This window comes from Bufo bufo, chromosome 5 (assembly GCF_905171765.1).
Source record: "Bufo bufo chromosome 5, aBufBuf1.1, whole genome shotgun sequence".
NCBI lineage: Eukaryota > Metazoa > Chordata > Amphibia > Anura > Bufonidae > Bufo > Bufo bufo.
Genome location: NC_053393.1, coordinates 312988890 through 312999646, shown reverse-complemented (window position 1 = coordinate 312999646; position 10757 = coordinate 312988890).

The following is a 10757-nucleotide window of genomic DNA, read 5'->3' as shown; positions in this document are numbered from 1 at the left end:
AGGTCTGGGAGGAGAAGGTCGCAGCGACTTGCTACTCGCGATAGCTTGTGAGTTTGCTCCGTGGTTCAGGGTATGTCATCTGGGTTTTGCCTTGTGAACCTTTTTGTCCTGACTGGGAGTTTGTAGGCATCCTTCTCAGGTGAGCCCTATCTGCCACTCCCAGCTACTATATTAGTTTCACTTTCACTTGCAGTCATTGCCAGATATAGTCCTTACTTCCAGTTCTATTCTGACCTTTGAAGGAGATCGTTTGATGGTGTTGCTGTGGAGCTCTTGTCCGGCGTGGACGGTCGTGATTGGGATCGCCTTCTCTGCTCGTGACTGGATAAGTCTATCTCTGATATAGTTTGTTTGTTGCTGTCTTCCCCTGCTGTTCTCCTAGACATGAGTGATGGTGACTAGTTCTCCCATCGGCCTTTCCCCACTCTAGGCTTTAGGGTGACTGAGGGTTTAGGCATCCTGCTCGCCGCACGGGTTCACACCCCGTCTAGGGTATCAGGACAGACAGGTGCCAGCTTAGGGTTAGTCAGGGGTGGCCATACGATTCCTATCCGTAGATAAGGGTCCCCCTTCCCCTCCGTCTGGTGCGACACGACTGCTGCTGGGGTAGCGGTCGTGACACCACCATAAGGCCACGTAGTTTATCTTAGGTATCGCCTGCCACATCGGTCAGTCTCATGGTTTAATTTCAACTGCACCTTATTCAGGTCACTTATTATAGTTATAGTTATATAAAAACTCGGCCCCATGGCTTCAGGGGCCCGATAACAGCTTTGGCCCCATGGCTTCGGGGGCCCGATGACAGCTTCGGCCCCATGGCTTCGGGGGCCCGATGACAGCTTCGGCCCCATGGCTTCGGGGGCCCGATGACAGCTTCGGCCCCAGGCTTCGGGGGCCCAATGACTGCTTCGGCCCCATGCCTTCGGGGGCCAGATGACTGTTTTCAGTCCTGCTGGGCTGATTGCCTTTTTTTTTTGCTTGCTGTTTTGCTTTGTATTTTTCTGTTCCACTATGGATCCGGTTACGGTTTTGGCGAAACAATTACAGGGATTATCCCTTGAAGTGGCAGGATTAAAAGCAACAGTGCTGCAACAGCAGCAGCCATCCTTGGGTTCCACCGTTGCTACGGGAAACCAAGGTACTCCTGAGCCAAAAGTGGCTTTACCTGATAGGTTCTCAGGAGGGAGAGACCAATTTGTAACCTTCAGAGAAGCTTGCAAATTGTTCTTCAGGTTACGCCCTAGATCCTCCGGCGGTGAGGAACAACGGGTGGGTATTGTAATTTCTCTCCTGCAAGGAGATCCGCAGGCTTGGGCTTTCTCCCTACCATCAGACTCTCTGGCCTTAAGATCAGTGGAGGAGTTTTTTGAAGCCCTGGGTCTCGTATATGATGACCCGGACAGGGTCTCACTGGCTGAGTCTAAGCTACGTGGACTTCGGCAGGAGAACCGGTCTGCTGAACTATATTGTTCCGAATTCCGTAGGTGGGCTACTGATACGTTATGGAACGACTCGGCCCTTAGGAGTCAGTTCTGCCAGGGGTTGTCTGAAAAATTAAAAGACGCGCTGGCGGTATACGAGGTCCCTGGGTCTCTGGAGGCTGCTATGTCTCTGTCCATAAGAATCGACAGACGACTCAGGGAGAGACTATTAAATTTTACGGAGGCCTCTATAGGGCAGGGATCGGTTTGTTATGATCCAGTCGAACCAATGCAAATAGGGGGCGCCACTAGACGGGTGAATCCTCGTAAGTTCCGCTGTAGGTCAGAGGTTTGTTTTCGTTGTGGGGGGAGGGGTCATTTTGTAAAGGTTTGTCCCTCAGAACCCAAGAGACCACAAACAAAGGAGCCGCCGGGAAAACTAGAGTCCCCAGATTGTGCGGAGGATAACAGTCTGGGCGTATTTGTTTCCTCCATACGCATGTCTCAGTTTTTGTTGTCCGCTACCGTTGAGGCGGGCAATAAGACTGAGATCTGTTCCGTCTTTTTGGACAGTGGGGCGGGGGTCAACTTGGTGGATTCACGGTTTGCTCAGGCTCTGGGTTTTACTCCAGAACCGATACGCAGAACTATTCCTGTTTTTGCCATCGACTCCTCCCCTCTTACTCAGAAAGAGTTAACTCAGATCATTCATAATATCCATCTGCAGGTAGGGGACCTCCATAAAGAGCATATCTCGTGTTATGTCCTGGACGGTCTTCCGGCTCCTATGGTATTGGGGCTTCCCTGGCTGGTGACTCACAATCCAGTGGTGGATTGGCAGGCCGGGGAGATTGTGGAGTGGAGTGAACATTGTAAGGACAACTGCTTGAGTAGTAGGTGCTCTACACTCTCTGTAACATCTTTACCTGCCTTTCTGTCAGATTTTATGGATGTGTTCTCTGAGAAGGGTTGTCAGGGGTTACCACCTCATCGTCCATATGATTGCCCGATTAATCTACTACCTGGGGCCAAACTACCTAAAACCCGGTTATACAATCTTTCCGGCCCGGAGAGGAAGGCTTTGAAAGATTATATTTCAGAGAGTTTGGCTAAGGGACACATCAGACCCTCTTCTTCACCTGTGGCTGCAGGGTTCTTTTTAGTTAAAAAGAAAGATGGGGGCCTACGTCCTTGCCTGGATTTCCGGGAATTAAACCAGATAACTATCCGAGATCCCTATCCTCTTCCTCTCATTCCCGACCTCTTTAATCAGGTTGCTGGTGCTAAATGGTTCTCCAAAATGGATCTCAGAGGAGCCTATAACCTGGTTCGCATCAAAGAGGGGGATGAGTGGAAGACGGCTTTTAATACTCCGGAAGGGCATTATGAAAATCTGGTCATGCCATTTGGTCTTACTAATGCGCCTGCGGTATTCCAACATTTTGTCAACGATATTTTTAGTCACCTTATCGGGAGATTTGTTGTGATATATCTTGATGACATCCTGGTCTATTCCCCGGATCTGGATACACATAAGATCCATGTGAGACAAGTGCTGCAGATATTAAGGGCCAACAAATTGTTTGCTAAGTTAGAAAAATGTGTGTTCGCCGTAAAAGAACTGCCATTTCTGGGGTATGTGTTGTCAGATTCAGGTTTCCGCATGGATCCAGAGAAAGTCTGGGCGATTATAGACTGGGATCTGCCTGAGAACCTGAAGGCATTGCAGCGCTTCCTGGGGTTTGCCAATTTTTATAGAAAGTTTATAAAAAACTATTCCTTGGTGGTCAAACCACTGATGGACATGACCCGAAAGGGATCCGATTTTTCCAAATGGTCACATGCAGCCAAAACTGCCTTTGCATCTCTGAAGGAGAGATTCACCTCGGCCCCTATTCTCGTACAGCCAGATGTCTTGCTTCCTTTTATTGTAGAGGTTGACGCATCAGAGGTGGGGGTGGGAGCGGTACTATCTCAGGGCCCGTCCCCTGGTGAATTGCGTCCGTGTGCTTTCTTTTCGAAGAAATTGTCTACTGCAGAAAGGAACTATGATATTGGCAACAGGGAACTTTTGGCTATTAAGTTGGCTTTTGAGGAGTGGCGTCATTTTTTGGAGGGGGCGGTTCATCCCGTCACGGTGATTACTGATCACAAAAACTTATTATATCTGGAGTCTGCTAAACGTCTCACCCCTAGACAGGCTCGGTGGTCGTTATTTTTTACTAGGTTTAATTTTGTAATAACCTATCGCCCGGGGGCAAAAAATACTAAGGCGGATGCATTGTTTCGAAGTTTTCCTGGAGGGGGTGATGTTGAGGTACCAGAGCCCATTTTGATGGTGTTGCTGTGGAGCTCTTGTCCGGCATGGACGGTCGTGATTGGGATCGCCTTCTCTGCTCGTGACTGGATAAGTCTATCTCTGATATAGTTTGTTTGTTGCTGTCTTCCCCTGCTGTTCTCCTAGACATGAGTGATGGTGACTAGTGCTCCCATCGGCCTTTCCCCACTCTAGGCTTTAGGGTGAATGAGGGTTTAGGCATCCTGCTCGCCGCACGGGTTCACACCCCGTCTAGGGTATCAGGGCAGACAGGTGCAAGCTTAGGGGTGGCCATACGATTCCTTTCCGTAGATAAGGGTCCCCCTTCACCTCCGTCTGGTGCGACACGACTGCTGCTGGGGTAGCGGTCGTGACACCGCCATAAGACCATTTAGTTTATCTTAGGTATCGCCTGCCACATCGGTCAGTCTCATGGTTTAATTTCAACTGCACCTTATTCAGGTCACTTATTATAGTTATAGTTATATAAAAACTCGGCCCCATGGCTTCAGGGGCCCGATGACAGCTTCGGCCCCATGGCTTCGGGGGCCCGATGACAGCTTCGGCCCCATGGCTTCAGGGGCCCGATGACAGCTTCGGCCCCAGGCTTCGGGGGCCCAATGACCGCTTCGGCCCCATGGCTTCGGGGGCCCGATGACTGTTTTCAGTCCTGCTGGGCTGATTGCCTGGTTGGTTGTCTATCTGTGCATCTGGGCTGATTTGGCCCGTATGTATCGCATACATACCTGCACCCCAATTTCCTAATAATCCATGTTGATTTCTCACTCCCTCTAGCATTTCAGTCTCTGATCGTAGTCGATCATATCTTGTCAACCAGGTCCCCGCGCAAAGTCTTTGCCTTTTTACCACGACCAGGAATTCATTTTCGCCGGTAGCTTCATTGCAATTGCATTCCCTCACTCATGGAAGGGCATAGTCAGAATTTTGTATGGCATAGTCTAGGCAGTTAGGTCTCGGTCCCACGATCTCCTGAGGCTAGGGCATTGCCAGTACTCGCACTAGAACCAAAACTTTACAAGGTTCAGTTGGGTTTTCATGATCCATTTCGCAACATATTCCCGGTCCTCCATTCTGCTTTGGGGCAGTATCCGCAATATTGAGCATCATGTCTCTGGCCTTGTCATCCACAAGATGGGTTGTAGGTCTCCTTCTGGTCTTGCCTCATACACCCCGAATTTTTACTCTAGATCCCTGACGCCTTGCAGTTGGCTTGGGGATTAGTATGCACATGCCATTCGAATTCCTTTTCTACCCTACTTGGCTTGGTTTTTGCCCACTTATAGGCCTACCCACGATCATGGCTTAGGGCACACAACAAGCCATTTAGTCAGGTCAGCTAAGACACGCCTAGCTGGGTTAGGTGTTCCCGTAGTTTCTCTCTGTAGGGTTCTTTGGATATCTCTTGGCCGTAGCCATGACCACAAATATAGTTATGTTCAGCTGACATTAGCACATCGCTAATGTCAGCCAGCTTAATACCCATTTTTCAGGTGACAGAAACCCTTTAATATTACGAGAATAAGTGATAAAAAGAAAGAAAATCTACTATTAAAACCATACAAGATATATACATTTTTTTGATGTTACATTTTTTATGGCTTGCTTTTAAAAATGGCTTTCTTCTTGCTACTTGGATGGCCATGTATTGGTAGGTTTTCAGTTGTGCCATACTCCTTCCATTTTCGGATGATGGATTGAATAGTGCTCTGTGAGATGTTCAATGCTTGGAATATTTTTTTAGAACCTAACCCTGCTTTGCACTTCTCCACAACTTTATCCCTGACCTGTCTTGTGTGTTCCTTGGTTTTCATGATGCTGTTTGATTTCTAATAAATCTCGGAGGCCTTCACAGAATTATTTAGGTGACTTCTGAAAGCATTTGATCACACTAGATTTTATTTAGGGGTATCAGAGTACAGGGGACTGAATACAAATGCACACCACACTTTTCAGATTTTTATTTATTTAATATTTTGAAAAACGTGTATCATTTTCTTTTCACTTCACACATATTTGCTACTTTGTAAGGGTCTATCACATAAAATACCCTAAAATATGTATGTTTGTGGGTGTAACATGAAATAAATTTGGAAATGTTAAGGGTGTATGAATACTTTCTCAAGGAACTGTATATGTACAGTCCTGATCAAAAGTTTAAGACCACTTGAAAAATGGCAAAAAATCATATTTTACATTGTTGGATCTTAACAAGGTTCATTTTCTGTGATGGCAAAGGCATAAAAACTCTCCCTTTTTGAAAGTGGTCGGGTTGTTGAACTGCATAAGCAGGGTCTCTCACAGCGCACCATCGCTGCTGAGGTGGGACGCAGTAAGACAGTCATTTGGAATTTCTTAAATGATCCTGAGGCTTATGGAACAAAAAAGTCAAGTGGAAGACCCCAAATAATTTCATCAGCACTGAGCCAGAGGATCCAATTGGCTGTCCATCAAGACACTGGACGATCCTCGACCCAAATTAAGGCCCTTACTGGTGCTGTAAAAAAAGGGGGTCAGTCAGCACATCCCATAGCACCGCATTATTGCAAATGCTATACCAGCCAGTTAGAGATATTTAGCAAATCATTTTGTACAAAATTATCTGAGCCCGTCTGCCGAACGTCAAGGCAATCTCTAGTTAGACGGGTTCCTAACACTATATACCTGTTGTGTGCCATGGCGGCTAACATACAATTCAGAAGGTATAGGTTCCACTCACATGCTGGGCTCACCTGAATTTCTGTCATTTTCGGTGCCAAAATGGCCTCCATTGAATCCAGGGAAGACATGGACCAGCATGCACGCTGGGCCCACTCCACACCACCCCCGGCGCCACATGGTCACCAAGGACTGCAATGAGAGTCCACACACTATCTCTCTCCTGGTGCCATATGGTTTCAGTGAGTGAGGGGGAGTGGGCCAAGCTATATACTAACACTGATTAAAATCAACCTGTGAGACAAACGAGCTGGTCAGGAGTGCACGACTAAAGAGGCAGCCACGCCTCCAGCATACTGTGAAGTAAAAAAAGGGGGTCAGTCAGCACATCCCATAGCACCGCATTATTGCAAATGCTATACCAGCCAGTTAGAGATATTTAGCAAATCATTTTGTACAAAATTATCTGAGCCCGTCTGCCGAACGTCAAGGCAATCTCTAGTTAGACGGGTTCCTAACACTATATACCTGTTGTGTGCCATGGCGGCTAACATACAATTCAGAAGGTATAGGTTCCACTCACATGCTGGGCTCACCTGAATTTCTGTCATTTTCGGTGCCAAAATGGCCTCCATTGAATCCAGGGAAGACATGGACCAGCATGCACGCTGGGCCCACTCCACACCACCCCCGGCGCCACATGGTCACCAAGGACTGCAATGAGAGTCCACACACTATCTCTCTCCTGGTGCCATATGGTTTCAGTGAGTGAGGGGGAGTGGGCCAAGCTATATACTAACACTGATTAAAATCAACCTGTGAGACAAACGAGCTGGTCAGGAGTGCACGACTAAAGAGGCAGCCACGCCTCCAGCATACTGTGAAGTAAAAAAAGGGGGTCAGTCAGCACATCCCATAGCACCGCATTATTGCAAATGCTATACCAGCCAGTTAGAGATATTTAGCAAATCATTTTGTACAAAATTATCTGAGCCCGTCTGCCGAACGTCAAGGCAATCTCTAGTTAGACGGGTTCCTAACACTATATACCTGTTGTGTGCCATGGCGGCTAACATACAATTCAGAAGGTATAGGTTCCACTCACATGCTGGGCTCACCTGAATTTCTGTCATTTTCGGTGCCAAAATGGCCTCCATGGTGTGGAGTGGGCCCAGCGTGCATGCTGGTTCATGTCTTCCCTGGATCCAATGGAGGCCATTTTGGCATCGAAAATGACAGAAATCCAGGTGGGCCCAGCATGTAAGTGGAACCTATACCTTCTGAATGTATGTTAGCCGCCTTGGCACATAACAGGTATATAGTGTTAGGAACCCGTCTAACTAGAGATTGCCTTGACGTTCGGCAGACGGGCTCAGATAATTTTGTACAAAATGATTTGCCAAATATCTCTAACTGGCTGGTATAGCATTTGCAATACTGCGGTGCTATGGGATGTGCTGACTGACCCCCTTTTTTTCACTTCACAGTAAGCTGGAGGCGTGGCTGCCTCTTTAGTCGTGCACTCCTGACCAGCTCGTTTGTCTCACAGGTTGATTTTAATCAATGTTAGTATATAGCTTGGCCCACTCCCCCTCACTCACTGAAACCATATGGCACCAGGAGAGAGATAGTGTGTGGACTCTCATTGCAGTCCTTGGTGACCGTGTGGCGCCGGGGGTGGTGTGGAGTGGGCCCAGCGTGCATGCTGGTTCATGTCTTCCCTGGATCCAATGGAGGCCATTTTGGCACCGAAAATGACAGAAATCCAGGTGGGCCCAGCATGTAAGTGGAACCTATACCTTCTGAATGTATGTTAGCCGCCTTGGCACATAACAGGTATATAGTGTTAGGAACCCGTCTAACTAGAGATTGCCTTGACGTTCGGCAGACGGGCTCAGATAATTTTGTACAAAATGATTTGCCAAATATCTCTAACTGGCTGGTATAGCATTTGCAATACTGCGGTGCTATGGGATGTGCTGACTGACCCCCTTTTTTTCACTTCACAGTAAGCTGGAGGCGTGGCTGCCTCTTTAGTCGTGCACTCCTGACCAGCTCGTTTGTCTCACAGGTTGATTTTAATCAATGTTAGTATATAGCTTGGCCCACTCCCCCTCACTCACTGAAACCATATGGCACCAGGAGAGAGATAGTGTGTGGACTCTCATTGCAGTCCTTGGTGACCGTGTGGCGCCGGGGGTGGTGTGGAGTGGGCCCAGCGTGCATGCTGGTTCATGTCTTCCCTGGATCCAATGGAGGCCATTTTGGCACCGAAAATGACAGAAATCCAGGTGGGCCCAGCATGTAAGTGGAACCTATACCTTCTGAATGTATGTTAGCCGCCTTGGCACATAACAGGTATATAGTGTTAGGAACCCGTCTAACTAGAGATTGCCTTGACGTTCGGCAGACGGGCTCAGATAATTTTGTACAAAATGATTTGCCAAATATCTCTAACTGGCTGGTATAGCATTTGCAATACTGCGGTGCTATGGGATGTGCTGACTGACCCCCTTTTTTTCACTTCACAGTAAGCTGGAGGCGTGGCTGCCTCTTTAGTCGTGCACTCCTGACCAGCTCGTTTGTCTCACAGGTTGATTTTAATCAATGTTAGTATATAGCTTGGCCCACTCCCCCTCACTCACTGAAACCATATGGCACCAGGAGAGAGATAGTGTGTGGACTCTCATTGCAGTCCTTGGTGACCGTGTGGCGCCGGGGGTGGTGTGGAGTGGGCCCAGCGTGCATGCTGGTTCATGTCTTCCCTGGATCCAATGGAGGCCATTTTGGCACCGAAAATGACAGAAATCCAGGTGGGCCCAGCATGTAAGTGGAACCTATACCTTCTGAATGTATGTTAGCCGCCTTGGCACATAACAGGTATATAGTGTTAGGAACCCGTCTAACTAGAGATTGCCTTGACGTTCGGCAGACGGGCTCAGATAATTTTGTACAAAATGATTTGCCAAATATCTCTAACTGGCTGGTATAGCATTTGCAATACTGCGGTGCTATGGGATGTGCTGACTGACCCCCTTTTTTTCACCTTACTGGTGCTGACTGCAGCCCCATAATCATCAGACGGCATCTGAGACTGAAGTGCTTCAAAAACAAAAAAAACGTCTTCAAAGACCTCGTCTCCTTGAACGCCACAGAATTGCTTGTTTGGACTTTGCAAGAGAGCACCAAACATGGGACATTCAAAGGTGGAAGAAAGTTTTATTCTCTGATGAGAAAAAAGTTAACCTTGATGGTCCTGATAATTTCCAACGTTACTGGCATGACAAGCAGATCCCACCTGAGATGTTTTCTACGCGCCACAGTGGAGGTGTGGTCCTAAACTTTTGATCAGCTGAAAAACAGCCTGTTTCAGTTTATTTGTTGTTTTCATTAAATTGAATGCTCAAAAAATGTTTTGTCTCACTCCCATTTCTTCTTGTTGCATGTTGAAGCTCTACTTGGAACCTTGTTAACCCCTTAGGGACGCATGTTTCCTGAGTCCTTAAGTCATATGACCCCCCCCCCGTATCGGCGATCGCAGCAAACCGCAGGTCAATTCAGACCTGCGGCTTGCTGCGCTTTCTGCTGATTCTAATCCTCGCGGTCCCTGACCGCGGGGATCAAGCTTTAAAATGCCCCAAATAAAGTTGTTTTTTTTTCACCCCCCCCTGCACCCCTGAATGATTTTATGGCGGCGGGTGGTGCAGGAGGCGGGCGGTGCGGCAGGCAGGATCGCGATCCCCCACCCGCCTCCTCTTGAATATTCATTGGCGTCCAGTGGTATACCAGAGTGTCAGCACATTGCTGACACTCTGGTATAAACGGCTGACATCTGTGCTGTGTTGTCAGCCGTTTAACCCTTTCCATACCGCGGTCCGTACGGACCGCTGTATGGAAAAGGTTAACAGTAAGAGGGGGCTCCCTCCCTCTCCCATCGGGGGCTCCTGTGCCTTTGCAGCCCCCCGACAGGTGGCCACAACTGAGCAGACGGGGAAGGAGTGGCCACAACTGAGCAGACGGGAAAGGTTCCCATGGCAACAGGACGCCTTCTCAGGCATCCTGCTGTCCATGGTGCTGAACAGATCTGTGCTAAAGGCATAGATTTGTTCAGACAAAGTGTAAGTAAAATACTGTACAATACACTATATAGTGTACTGTACTGTATTATACAGACATCAGACCCACTGGATCTTCAAGAACCAAGTGGGTCTGGGTAAAAAAAAATAGAAAAAAGGTAAGATAAAAAAAAAACACATTTATCACTGAATAAAAAATAAAATAAAAAATACACTACACATATTAGGTATCGCCGCGTCCGTAACGACCTGACCTATAAAACGGTC